Source organism: Danio rerio, chromosome 3, assembly GCF_052040795.2.
Source record: "Danio rerio strain M-AB ecotype USA chromosome 3, GRCz13ab, whole genome shotgun sequence".
Taxonomy (NCBI): domain Eukaryota; kingdom Metazoa; phylum Chordata; class Actinopteri; order Cypriniformes; family Danionidae; genus Danio; species Danio rerio.
The window spans coordinates 49,657,620-49,671,246 of record NC_141023.1 but is presented as its reverse complement, the minus strand read 5'-3'; the positions used below and the strand labels follow the sequence as shown (position 1 = coordinate 49,671,246).

General features: G+C 35.7%; 1 protein-coding gene and 1 long non-coding RNA gene across 6 annotated transcripts in view; one reads left to right on the top strand and one right to left on the bottom strand.

Annotated features, from left to right (window-relative positions):
• The window catches only part of LOC147846022 (uncharacterized), an 885,319-nt gene that overhangs the window by 679,868 nt on the left and 191,824 nt on the right, over positions 1–13,627 (bottom strand). The gene's annotated exons all lie outside the window — the stretch shown is intronic.
• The window catches only part of adgrl1a (adhesion G protein-coupled receptor L1a), a 374,293-nt gene continuing 361,001 nt past the window's right edge, over positions 336–13,627 (top strand). For all 5 annotated transcript variants that reach the window (XM_087245090.1, XM_087245088.1, XM_087245092.1 and 2 more), the window contains exon 1: positions 336–1,222. The gene's annotated coding sequence lies outside the window, so the exon portion shown is untranslated. The remainder of the gene's footprint in view (positions 1,223–13,627) is intronic.

The following is a 13,627-nucleotide window of genomic DNA, read 5'->3' as shown; positions in this document are numbered from 1 at the left end:
ATGAATAGAGGGTTCTTGTTGTTGTTGTTTTTTTTTTTTTATAATATAAATTTTTGTTAGATGTACTTTTTATTTTGGGGTAGCATTTACAAAATATAGGTTATGAAATTGTGAAATTCACAAAAATAAGTAAATTTATTTATTTATTTATTTATTTATTTATTTATTTATTTTTTTTTTTTTTTTTTTTTTTTTTATTTAGGTTTACAATTATCATAAACAACTCCCTCTGCGCAAGCGCCGCCCCTTTATTATAAACTAATATGACAATAACACCTCCCCTCGTCAAAACCACGCCCCCCTTTAATACACTCCTAAACAGTGAAAGCTCAACTGAGAGGCATCCCACCCTGAACACCATCCGAATAATCCCACAATATCATCCCACCATGCTAGACAGCAGACTTCAAGGCATTAGTCGGAGCAATCCGAATACCTGCACATGAATGCAGTATTAGTTTGAGTATAAGCTGCAAATATAAGCAAGTCCTTAATTATTTAGCAGCTCCTTCAGTCAATGAATCAGTCATCGAGACTGATCAATAATACATAGTCATTTAGCGCACGGTCACGCAGGGTGCGAATTAATAAACCTGGATATGGTTTATTAATTTAGATGGGATTCAGATGAGAAGTCAGTGCGCTGTGAGAGAGATATATCGACGCGCGTTTCTTCAGACGGAGGGAGTCAGAGAGACTGCTGGTTTCGAAGCGGGAGGACACATGGGTCGACAGCACAACCTTTCATTTTTTGCTCTAATGTGCGCGTTAAATACGACCAGGAATCCGATATGAACACCTGGCTTTCCAGCCCTGACATTTCTGCGCGACAGTGTTTTCCCTCTTGGATTTGGGAAGACGTTTTGCCTTATTCTCAGCGCTGAAAACGGGACTGCGGACGGTATTTTACTCGCTCTTTCGCGGACTTATTGTTATTATCAGTATCAGTGAGTCGTGCATCGAGCCTCGCATCACAATGCGAGTTGTTGTTTTGGTATGGTTTTGATAACGCGAGCGCATTGACTTAACATGTCGGATTGTTTTTCGTCGTTGTGTACGTCTTTATCACGAATTTTCTCCCTCCGCTAATTCTCTGGACTGCTCCATTCGTTTTTAACCTGCATGCATCCGCACGAAGAAGTGGAAAACGACAGATAAACGGCAGAAGGACTGAAGAATGAATGAATGAGATTGACTGAAGAACAGGAGGAAACGCAGTAAGGTATGAACCTGGGGTTTATATGATGCTGGGACGTGCTGCGGAAAGCACGGACATCTCTGTCACCTCTGGCGTGTAACGAGGTGTATTTATTGCTGTTTTATTGATATCTTATGCTTACGGACCACGCGCGCTCGGGATGCGTCAGAGACAAATAAACGCTGGATACGCGCGGGTCCGTTATATCCCATAATAAACTGTCAGGTCTGACACTTTGTTTTAACTGCATAACAACATTTAAAGTTCATCCATAATATATATTTGCAAGAGGAAAGTACGCAGAACGCACTTTTATGAAGCAGATTACTAGTTCTTGCTTTGAAAGAGAAACGCATTTGGAAATGTTTGAACATACAGGACGCATTTCAGCGCGACACTGCACCATTCACCAACACAGGCGCATACTAAGTCAGTTATGCAGTTTTATTCCTCAAATCTGAATGGATGTAATGCATGACAGGCTATGGAGAGATACAGGATGCTCTGATCACTTATATCACATATTAAAAACCCAATACAAAAAAATACTCCTTTATATCACTAATATCTCATGATGCAGGCCTGCAGGAAACATCAAATAATACATGGTAGAAAAATCCTCCAGTTCTCGACCTTTGCATTTCTTGATTGTATATAAAGGCCTATGTGAGCTATAGCATTAATGTCACTATATTTACACACAATAAGGTGAATCACAAGCCTCTCCAGGGCACTAAAATATTAAAGAGCAGTCTAGTCTGTGCAGTAAAACACATTTCCTTCTGATAGTATGAAAAGCGAATGGCTGGGTGACATTTAAGTTAAATGGACACGACTGGACCAAAGTTGAATCTCCTCAAAGCAGCAGGTTCCATTTTAAACGTCACGCCTCACTGCCAGCAGAAGCTTCTTGATGTTGGTTTAGGTATGAAATGCCAGTGCTCTGCTTTAGGACTGGTTCCCTGCCAAAAACACGCTCTCTGAACAGAGCGAAGGATTTATGTGTCTCTGTCCGAGTGTCAGAACAATTATTCTAAGCTCCGAGCAGATGAATTATAGGCAAGCATTAGCACAATATTAATGATAGCTCCCATTTTTATATTGTGGCAGTAGTCATTGGAGAAATTTATTTGACTCGTTTCTCCTTTGCTTTTGCCAAAGTGGCATTTCTTGTGTATGATGAAAAGGATTTGATAGATTGGCCGCATCTGTGTCATCTTTATTTTGGCAGAGCTTTCACGGCAATGGTCTGGATTTGACATATGGATCCACATAGTGATTCAGTCATAGCAACGTTATTGTCAGATGCATGATTTGTTAGCCCATTTTGGTGTTCCTTGAAACAACGGCTGTGATGGTCAAGCTTCCAGCAGATTTTTATTTATTTTTTATTTTTTTGAAAAAGATGGGAATAGAGTGAATTGTCACAAGTGAAACACAAAGTGAATTGTTAAACTACTTGTTAATGGGGGATTAAAAAAAAGAAAAAAAGAAAAAAAACTTTTTTGGTATGGTTAGAACTAAAATGTCACCTCAGATCACAAAATCAATCTTACTGAGTACAGTAAATATACAGTTCTATGAATCAGTATTATTATTTTCTCACTGTAATTAAATCAAAACATAATTTACAAAACATCTCATTTAATTAATTTTAAATATGATTTTCTCGATATTTAGATTGTTTGAACCCTAAGATTTCATTATCATAATCAAATAGTTTCCTATTCTAACAACCAATACATCAATAAAAAGCTTACATTTTAGTTTTTAAGAAGCTCAACAGTGTGTATAAAATAATAACCCTTTATGAATGGTTTAGTGGTCCAGGTTCAAATATTTAACAAGATTATATATATATTTATGTTAACTCAGTATTCACTTTTACAATTCGTAACCAATGTTTTGAAAGATCATGGAAATGCATTGGTCAAACTTTTTACATTTTCGAACATTTATTACATCTCTTAAGTATGTCTCATGTATATATATATATATATATATATATATATATATATATATATATATATATATATATATATATATATATATATATATATATATATATATATATTTTTTTTTTTTTTTTTTTCCCAAATTATGTTTAACAGAGCAAGGACTTTTTCACAGTATGCCTGATAATATTTTTTTTCTTCTGGAGAAAGTCTTATTTGTTTTATTTTAGCTAGAATAAAAGCAGTTTAGAATAGAAAAAGCCATTTAAGGTCAAAACTATTAGCCCCTTCAAGCTATATCTTGTTAACTTGCCCAATTACCCTAACTTGCCTAGTTAACCTAATTAACCTAGTTACGCCTTTAAATGTCACTTTAAATGTGCTAAAACATATCTAACATATTTTTTTCTGTCATCATGAGTTATTAAAATGAGTTGGTAAAAGTATTATATTTTAAAATGTGTTGAAAAATCTGCTCTCCGTTAAACAGAAATTGGGGTAAAAATTAACAGGGGGTTAATAATTCAGGGGCTATAAATGTGTCTCAATATATCTATATACTAAATGTGCATCCACAAAAATTGTGCAAAAAATGCTGAATTTCACACAATTCTTTCATGTTTTCCCAACACAAATTGATTCATTTAATAATTTTACAAATTGAGCAAAAATTGAGCAGATTGAACGAAAACAATTAAGTTGTACCCCCAAAACCCCCAAGATTTGTGTTGTTTCAGCTCATTTTAAATAAGTAGTTTAAACAAGCAGCAAAAACCATTTTTCTGAGTGTCTGACAGTAGCATTAGCCGCAGGTTTGGGTGATGTTTATTCAGCGGTGAACCCTGTTCAGGGTGTTTTCAGTGAAAACAGTTTGACATTTCCCTCTCTTACTCTTTGCTTTCTGTTTAAACAACCAAAAATGGAGGGACTTGCAGATTGTCCTGGTTTGACCTTTTGGATTGAAAGTTACAGAGCAAGCTTGTTCACGGCATTTACCGCTCCTTTGAATCGTGCAGTCTCTCAGTTTTTCTGTCCTCCTCAAGTGCACTTAGCTGCATTAAGCAAAGGTGTGTGCAGATGGTCCAGACCAGCTGCTGAGAGGACATATAATTTTCATTTTCTCTTGTTCAGTGCGCCAGCGTCTCACGAGTGCACAAGGCCTTTGCGTTTCCTGCAACTGTTTTTATTTCACTCCTTTTTAAACAGATTCAGACCCTTGTCTCCTCCTGTTCTCCTTTCTTATTCCTCTGTCTGTTTCTCTGTATCTCTTGCTCTCCGGGGTCCCCACAGGGTTTGGGTATTGTTATGCTGTCAATCATCCAGCAGTGAAAGATTTCTTTTTTTGCTGCTTGTAGCTTCCTGTAAGGCCCATTCAGAGGGAGTGTCCACTGAGGCCCATGTGGACTCTGCAGCATTTCATCTTTGAAGAAGTGAATGTTTTGATATGATCATACATATTTTTATATTTAGATATTTATATTTTGTCACCTTAGGATTATACGGGTCTATCTGAGATTTTTGTCAAAATTGATTTATTCAGATATTTTTATTAAATGACTTCTTATTAATATTATGGGATGTTTTTTTAATAAGTTGCTTACATTTAAAGACTTTTTATTTAAAAACAAATGTTTCACACATACTGTTTGCTATGGAATGCAAAAACTTTAAAGCTTAATATCTCAAAATTATTCAGAACGCAGATTTGTACCTTATAATTCCAAGGTGACAATTTGTGTGTTACAATTTTAACTATTGATCAAAGGACTTGTATTATTTATACATGCCTCAAAGACATCAGTGAAACGGATGCTATACTTAAAGATCACATTTAATGCAAGAAAGGTTGTCCACTTAAATGTTTCAAATAACTTAATTACTTAATAACTTAAAAAGTTTGCGTTACATAATCATTCACCATTAACAATTATTGGTTATACTTTATTTGAAGTCACATTAAGTAATAAAGTATTACAAGTTAAGTAGTATGAATGTACTTATTATGCTCATGTTGTATTGCAGGTTCGGTGGGTTGTGGTGTAAGGGATGGGTCAATAGTATAGTTATAAATGTAATTACATAAATTATTTACAGATGCAATTACGTGGTGATAATTGTAAAATATAAGTATGAATCTACATAGTTCAATAAATTAACAATCATTGTGCCAAATGATTAATTTAAATGGACATACAGTTAGTCAGAATTATTAGCCCCCGTTTTATTTATTTATTTTTATTTTTTTAATATATATCCTAAATGATGTTTAACAGAGGAAAGAAATTTTCACAGTATGTCTGATAATATATATATATATATATATATATATATATATATATATATATATATATATATATATATATATATATATATATATATATATATATATATTGTTTTCTTCTGGAGAAAGTCTTATTTGTTTTTATTTCGGCTAAAATAAAAGCAGTTTAGATTTTTTAGAATAAAAGCAGTTTAGAATAGAAAAAGCCATTTAAGGTATATATATATATATTTTTTTTCTAATAATAGTAATTAATATTAATTCTGACTTCAACTGTACTTAGTAGTCAACGTGGCTTAAACTAAAGTTTAATATATGGAGAGTTCAGATGCAAAAACCTCTAAGTGGTGTCTCAAATTTCCATTGAAAATGAACATTATTCTCATCCCGCTTTGTTTTTTTTCTTGAGATATTTCAAACACAGTTGAAACCAGAAATTTACATACACTGTATAAAAAGGCACATAATCATTTAAAAAGTCAGATGTTATTGTTAATTATCAAATTTGTTTCTGTTATGCTTAATAGCAGAATAATGAGAGAGATATTTTTTATAGAATTTTTTTTATAACCTTTCTTGAAAGTCAAGTTTACAGACAATACGATTATTATGCCTCTGAAAAAGCTCAGATGATGGTGTCAAAGTTTCAGAAGTTTCTGATTGGGTAATTGACAACATTTGAGTTTATTGGAGGCACAACTGTAGAATAGTATTTAAGAAAAACCTCAAACACACTGCTTCCTTTTGTGACAACATGGGAAAATCAACAAGCCCAAATCAACAAAAAAGCCAGATTACAATTTGTCAAATTACACTGGGAAAAATAATAATTTTTGAAGACATGTCCTGTGGTCTGATGGAACTAAGATTGAACTGTTTAGCCATAATGACCAGTGTTACATTTGGAGGAAAAAGAGAAAGCTTACAAGCTTAAGAACACCATACCAACTGTGAAGTATGGGGGCGACAGCATCATGTTGTGGGGCTGTTTTGCTGCAGGAGGAACTGGTCCACTTCACAGCATAGATGGCATCATGAAGAAAGAACATTATGTAGAAATACTGAAGAAACATCTCAAGACATCAGCCAGGAAATTTAAACTTTCGTCTACCAATCGGACCATGACCCCAATCATACTGCCAAATTAGTTAAAATGTGCTTTAATGACAACAGAGTGAATGTTTTGGAGTGGCCATCACAAGGCCCTAGGCTCAATTCTATAGAAAGTTTTTGTTTTGACTGTCTAGAAGTTAAATTCTCAAAAAAATCTCTCATTATTCTGGCATTTAGCAAATGTAAATGATTTAGGTAATTCTAACGGACCTTAAAAAGTAAACATTTAGTATGACATTTAGCATGAAAGTATGATGACAGACATTTAAAAAAATGGTTATGTTCCCTTTTTTAGAGTGTATGTAAACTTCTGGTTTCAACTTTACGTCAACTTACACTAACCCTAACCCCAATCTAACAATCTACTTATAATGTAATGAAAATTCATTGCCATGTTGATGCAATGCAACTTAAATTCAACAAACGGACCATAAAAATAAAGTGTGATCAATTATTTGTATTGTTATTTTGGTTCGCAAATGATAGCATTTGGTGATAGAATGACAAATCCTGCCATCAAAAATGCTGATGCAAATTAACAATAAAAATAATGTTTGCAAATATTTCATATGTCTGTTTACCACTCCTGACTTCCTCTTTCTTCTCTTAGCTCATTATGTGTTGACAGTCATTGCATTATAAGACTGCTCATTACTGAATGAATGGTTTTTTTAGCGGCCCACTGGGGGAGACAGAGCGAAATATAGAAAAGAGTTTGTGAGGATGCTGTCGCAACTGTCCCAGTTGTTGTGAAAAGGCACAAAAGCAGCAGGAACTGGGCGTCCCTATCGAGACTGCGCCTGAGTCTCGGCCTTTGTGTGCTGAAGTGCTGTTCTGAATGTGTGGATGAATGCAGCAGGCTGTAACCGCAGGCGCCAGGCATCAAGGCCTTTGTGTGAACCTCAGAAAAAAAAAAAATCTACATCTGGATCCAGGGATGGAGGAGTGCGCACCGTGCTCCCTCGTCACACCTCCCTACGCCACTGATCGGGAACCGACGGCGTGATCATGGAGCACAATGGAATGTCTTGATCAACAAGTGCATATGAATGGAAAAATCAATGAAAGCTCTTTTTCATAAATTGAGTGCATGTTAAATTAGCCGAATGGGTCCGTCTGGACAGATATAGCGGATTGTTTGGCTGCTGTCTTTGGATCACGTCTATCGACTCTGCCTCGGGTTTGCCTCGGTTTACAGCTGTGAAAGGCTAAAATAGAGCCCAATCAATGGCGCGCTGAGATACGGGGGCAATTTACTTGGGGGTATTGCTGTCAAAAGTGGCTCTGCCAGCTTTTCACACTTACTTCTGTCGCCAAAACACAATAGAACTGTGTGATTGTTTAATATCACAATCCATCCAGGCCAAGACAATCCCCAATTAAGAGACATTTTGCTGGTACAGAGAAGCAGTCCAAATCTGCTCTGGTTATCCAACATATTTAACAAGACGCAAGGCTGCTCCTGCTGTGTTTTTTTTTCTTTCAGCTAGGACGCTGTTTGATGCAGATTTAACAGCTAAAGGGAACGCCAGAATCGTTTCACTGATCATCGCATAAAAGGGTGTTGCCATCTGCCGTCGGCTCAACAACCAACTATAGCTCATCATTTCGCGTATATATTTTTGTGTGTGTGTGTGTGTGGGAAGCTATGAAAGAGCTGCATATATAACGTGCAGTGCTGTAGACTAATCCACTTGTGCGCAGGCCTAAATACGAATTTGTCAAATTCCACGGTGATTTGGCTTGAGTGAAATTCCTTGAAAACGGAATGGAGTGGCTCGACGGGATGCGAAATGTCAGTCATGCATCTTTCTGCTCAATCCTGTCAGTTTTTGCTCCCCCGGCCTGGAGAGGGAAGTCAAGCTGAACCGAGCCGCGCAGGTGGTGAAGGAAACCGGAGACAGTGGTGAATATAATAGCTAATAATAATAATAGCTCACAGACGCTCAACAGAACTCCCAGATAGACTGTCGTTTATGCTGTGTGTGTTCCTAAGCTGCTATATTTGGGGGAGATGTTGCTGAAAGAAATGTCTGTGGTAGTCAGCTGAATCTTGGCTAGGTTAGCTGGGTTATTATTTTAGAAGTGTTTTTCAGTGTGGTTGGTTGCAAGTTTGTTCTGATAGACGTATGGTCAGCACAGAACAACAATTTTAGGTCCAGTTAACAAGTTAAGATTATTAATAATAATAATAATAATAATAATAATAAATAAATGCATTTTTTTAATCGTGAAACTGAACTAAACAGAAATGTAATTAAGATGTGGAGTATGAATATACTAGTAACATCATTGAAGTAAACCCAAGTGAAGTAGATCAAACTATTACCGTCTTTTCACCATATTTTCCGACAAGATCCACACACGGCTGTCAGTAAAGGACCGCACACACAATGCATAATGCAGAAGTTTATTTATTTATTTATTTTTTTTTATTTTTTATTTTTTTTTCTATTTAGGGTGTTTTATTTAACTCCTTATTTGCGTCTAACCTCAGTTTGTCACGGGGGCATGAATGAAATGTTAATGAGTTAAAGTGAAACTGCCAAACTGCAGTTAAAGTCACCCAAAATTACAGGAAACTCTTACATAAAGCACTTCCCGTAAACACCTCAATTATATTATTGTCTATTAAGGCGAATAAATAGATTACAGATGTCCATGTAAACGTAGTCAGTAGTGTCTTCGAAGAAAGTAAAAGATCCAGAGGGGGCATCCTGCTGATTTGATTCAAAAGGGCACTTTTTTGTCAGATGGCTCATGGGTTAGGTATTCATCCGCTCTAAAATATCAAGGTGAAAGTCATCATAGCTTGTGTAGAGTAGCCCCAGCTCCCAACCCAACTTTAAGAATAAACGGCGATATTTTTTTATTGTGCGATAAGAGGCGATAACGGTCCACCACAATTTTTTATACTTACTTATTATAACTTATTATTAGACTTATTATAAGTCTAGCTGTATTGGATTAGATGACTTTACTTAAATAAAAGCGAGTAAACCTGTTGCTTTTAAAGTGATTAGTTGATATTATGGTAAAAAAAAATAAATAAAAAATAAGTAAACGTTTTGCCTTAATTTTAAAGTAAATTAATAAATTGTAAAAATTATGACACTTCCAAGTTTACTCACTTATTTAAGTGAAGTACCTAATCACTTTTTACAGTGTAATAATAATTATGATGTGATAATTATTATTATTAGTAGTGATAGAAAACAAATGATTTTAATCATAATAATAATGAAGATGATAATGTATTTTGTATTTTTGAGATTGAGATTGAGATTTTGAGGTTGCAGCTGGAAAGGGTATCCGCTGCGTAAAAACATGCTGGATAAGTTGGCGGTTCATTTTGCTGTGGCGACCCCGGATTAATAAAGAGACTAAGCCGACAAGAAAATTAATGAATGAATGAATCGAGTGTGTAAGTGTAAGTACATAGTGTATAAAATTTAAGTTTATTTAAATGTCTTTTTATTCCTACTTTTATTTCTAAAACAAGAGTTAGGGTCATTCTTTTCATGTTTATTTATTTATTTCTATGTAAAGCAGTTTGAAAAGTTCTTAAAAGTCTTGCAAAATTAATTGTATTTAATATTGATCTTTTTTTTTAAAGTACCAATAGACAAAGCCACAGATCGAGTGCCTTAATGTCGAGATCTATATCTCGCTGCCACAAGTGTGATATTGTGTGGATACAACAGTTCAATAGCATAATTGTGTATATCTGGACTTGATTTGTGGCCTTATATGACCCATCCGCTGTTCACTTTCTTTTGCAACTCTCCGACTCTCTTCACTTTCGTCCACGACACTCCATAGGTTTTCAATTACGTCCACAACACATCACCCCCCACCTCCCGCTCTTGTCTTTCATCCTTGACAGCCCAATAGCCGATAGCTGCTGATCTCAAAAAGTATAAATATTTAAGGCACTATCCTTATAAATAAACTGCTAAGTTACAATCTTAACTACATTTGCACCTAAAAACAGCCTAAAAAGTACTTTACGTTGTCCAACAGCTGCAATATTTGTCAAACTGAAGTAAGTCTATTGATCTGCTGTCACTCTATGTGGGCAAAGTAATATAAAAAGGGTGAGGAGGCTGTAGAAAGTCTGATATTGCAGAATATTGCACTGCTGTCAGCCAGTTAGATTCGAGAACCAGACAGAACTTTTGTATTTATATATATATATATATATATATATATATATATATATATATATATATATATATATATATATATATAGCAAATACATCAAATCTTCACCTTAAATATTGATAGATTCAACATTTAAATCCAATATTAATGGATTATTGTAACCTTTATTTTACAAGGAAACGCACATTGAAATTAAACATCTCTTTTACAAGAGAGCATCCTTGCAAAAATGTATGGATTAAATTAATTAATTGGTTAAATTTACATAAACTGCTCAAAATTACTAAAATTTGGATTCTGAAAATAAAAACAAGCTTTATAATAGTCAATGTGCTAATTCACATTTACATTTTTTAGCCTTATGGTAAGATTTTTCCATGATATTAATGAAGCTAAATCCCTTGTGAATGTGTATTGGTTTCTGAATTGATATCCCGCTATTTGTAAAACCTGAATAAAGTGTTGAGGGTCACACTCAATCATACAGCCCATATATGTAACTACATGGAGTTCAGCTCAAAGTCATGCTGTGACAGACCTGGAATGATCAATGCGAATCAATAGACATGATAAGTGTGCTGTTCTGTCATGCCTGCTCATTTGTAGCATGCTCTGCCAGCAGAATTCAGATAGGCTCACATATGTGTGCTATGTGTGTGTGTGCATTTATGTAGTTTTCAAGGACACACAACTGGATAAAGACATGCGTATGATCTAGTTGTACTCTATTAAGCTGTTTATTGAGGACACGTGTGTCCTCATAATTCAAAACAAATAATAATCATACTCAACATGCCACAGTTTTCCTGTGTATGTTTAGGGGTGTTTTTTAAGGACATGTAACTACACTATAAATAACCTTACACCCATGTTGAGTCCTTGTACTCCACATATCGAACACAATGGTCAGTATATATGAGTGCACCCCCACAAATCTGAAATATTAATCTGAAATCTTTAAATTAATAAATTCCATTGGAGACTTTACAATATCATATTTGTGCATATACTTTAGTTTAATCAGTGTTGAAACCAAATTTAAAGCAAATGTAACAAATTAAGTTACAAAAAATAAATTTATACCCACATTTATTTGTTAAAATGTAATATAAAATTGAAAACAAAACAAAAAGTATATAAAAAGTATTTTTAAATATATTTAGCTTGGAATTAAATGAATTATCTATGATTATTTATTAGTTTGTGTGTGAAAGTGTGGGGGGTGGGGGGATAGTATAATAATAATAATAATAATAGTTTTTGCCTTTTACTGTATTTTATTTAAAACTCATAAATCATCCAGAATAAATTTAAGTATTTTGAAAATATAAAATTGCTGAATGTTTTAAGCAAATTTATATGATTGTGAGGACAGAACATACTCTCTGTACAGTATAAAAATAACTCAGTCTATGGGAAGTCCTCATAAAACACGAAAACGCAAAGTGTGGGTGTACATATATATGTGTATGTGTGTGCGTGCGTGCGTGTTTGTCTTGGAGTATTGGGAGTCAAGGGAGGAGGCACCACTGCTAACCAGCCAGGGACTAAAGGCAGCTGTTTGTTTGCCTGTTTGCGAAGAGAGAGAGAGAGAATGAGAGAGAAGGGAAAGAGGGAGCCCTTGGAAAGAGAAGTGGAAGGGCAGTGTGGAATAAAAAACAAAAACAAAAACAAGAGGCACTGTCAAAACACTGCCGGAAGATAAAAAAGAGAGCAGACGGATAATAATTCACAGCCAAAAGAGAGAGAGGAAGAGCAAAAAGTGGGCTTTAGATTTTATAGACACACACTCTTTAAGATGGACTCATTAGGGAAGGATTGGCTCGATACTAGCATTTGGCTCTGGTACCATACCGGCTCGGTTTCTCCATACTGACACTATGTCAATAGTTAATTGGCCTACGCATAAACAGCCTCGAATGATGTCTCAACTTTATTAGGGAACTGTGTGTGTACTTGTTGATGATCCTTAATCTGAAGTGTGTTACCTGCATAATCTGTATGTGTCAGCTCAACCTGACCAAAATCTAGATTTGTGTGCTTAAATTGATTTATTTTTTTTTCTGGAATTATTATGAGTTTGAGTTTTAAGTTAAAGAGCCCATATTATACATGAAATAGGGTCATATCTTGGTTGTAAGGGTCTCCAACAACAGTCTAATATGCATGCAAGGTCAAAAAACACTTTCATGGTCTTATAATCTGCATTTATTTTTACCTAATTATCCCAGCGACTCCTGTATGAATCGTCCAGTGATTCATTTGTTCCCAAACCCCTCCTTAGCGCGAAGCTAATCTGCGCTGATTGGACCAATGACAGTCTGTCGCGATTGGTCGACTGCCTTCAGTCAGAGAGGGAAATGGCCAATAGCTAATCAGCAATTTAAAAAGTAATCACAGTTCATACACGCTCGATAGTGTAGGCGTGAATTTTAGCTGCCACACTATGGCGAGTGGATAGTGCCACGGATAACCGAACGAAGGAGACAGTCGTGTACTCGCCATACCACACACACACAAAAACACACACACACCTCCGGATGACAACGCTCCCGCTTCCGCCCGCACCCGCCAGGTTTTAGCCTGAGAACCCGCTCCGTTTTCTGCCCGCCGCGCCCGGTCCCGCTAGAGCGGAGAACACAACCAAATATCACCCAGTATACAGTCCAGACAGCCAAGCTGTCTGTATAGACACATACACACAGCACAAAGCACACAGAGCTCGTTCGTTCGTTCGTTCGCTCTCTCTCGCTCTCTCTCATACGCTCTCTCATACCAAGCAGACTCTCTCTTTCTAATTCGCATAGCAATATCCGTGATATTGCTAGACAGCCCGCTCCCGTCCCAAATTAAACCCGTTACCGACCGCTCCCGCGATTTATTCGGAAATTTATTCCCGCGGCTGTCCCCGCGCCA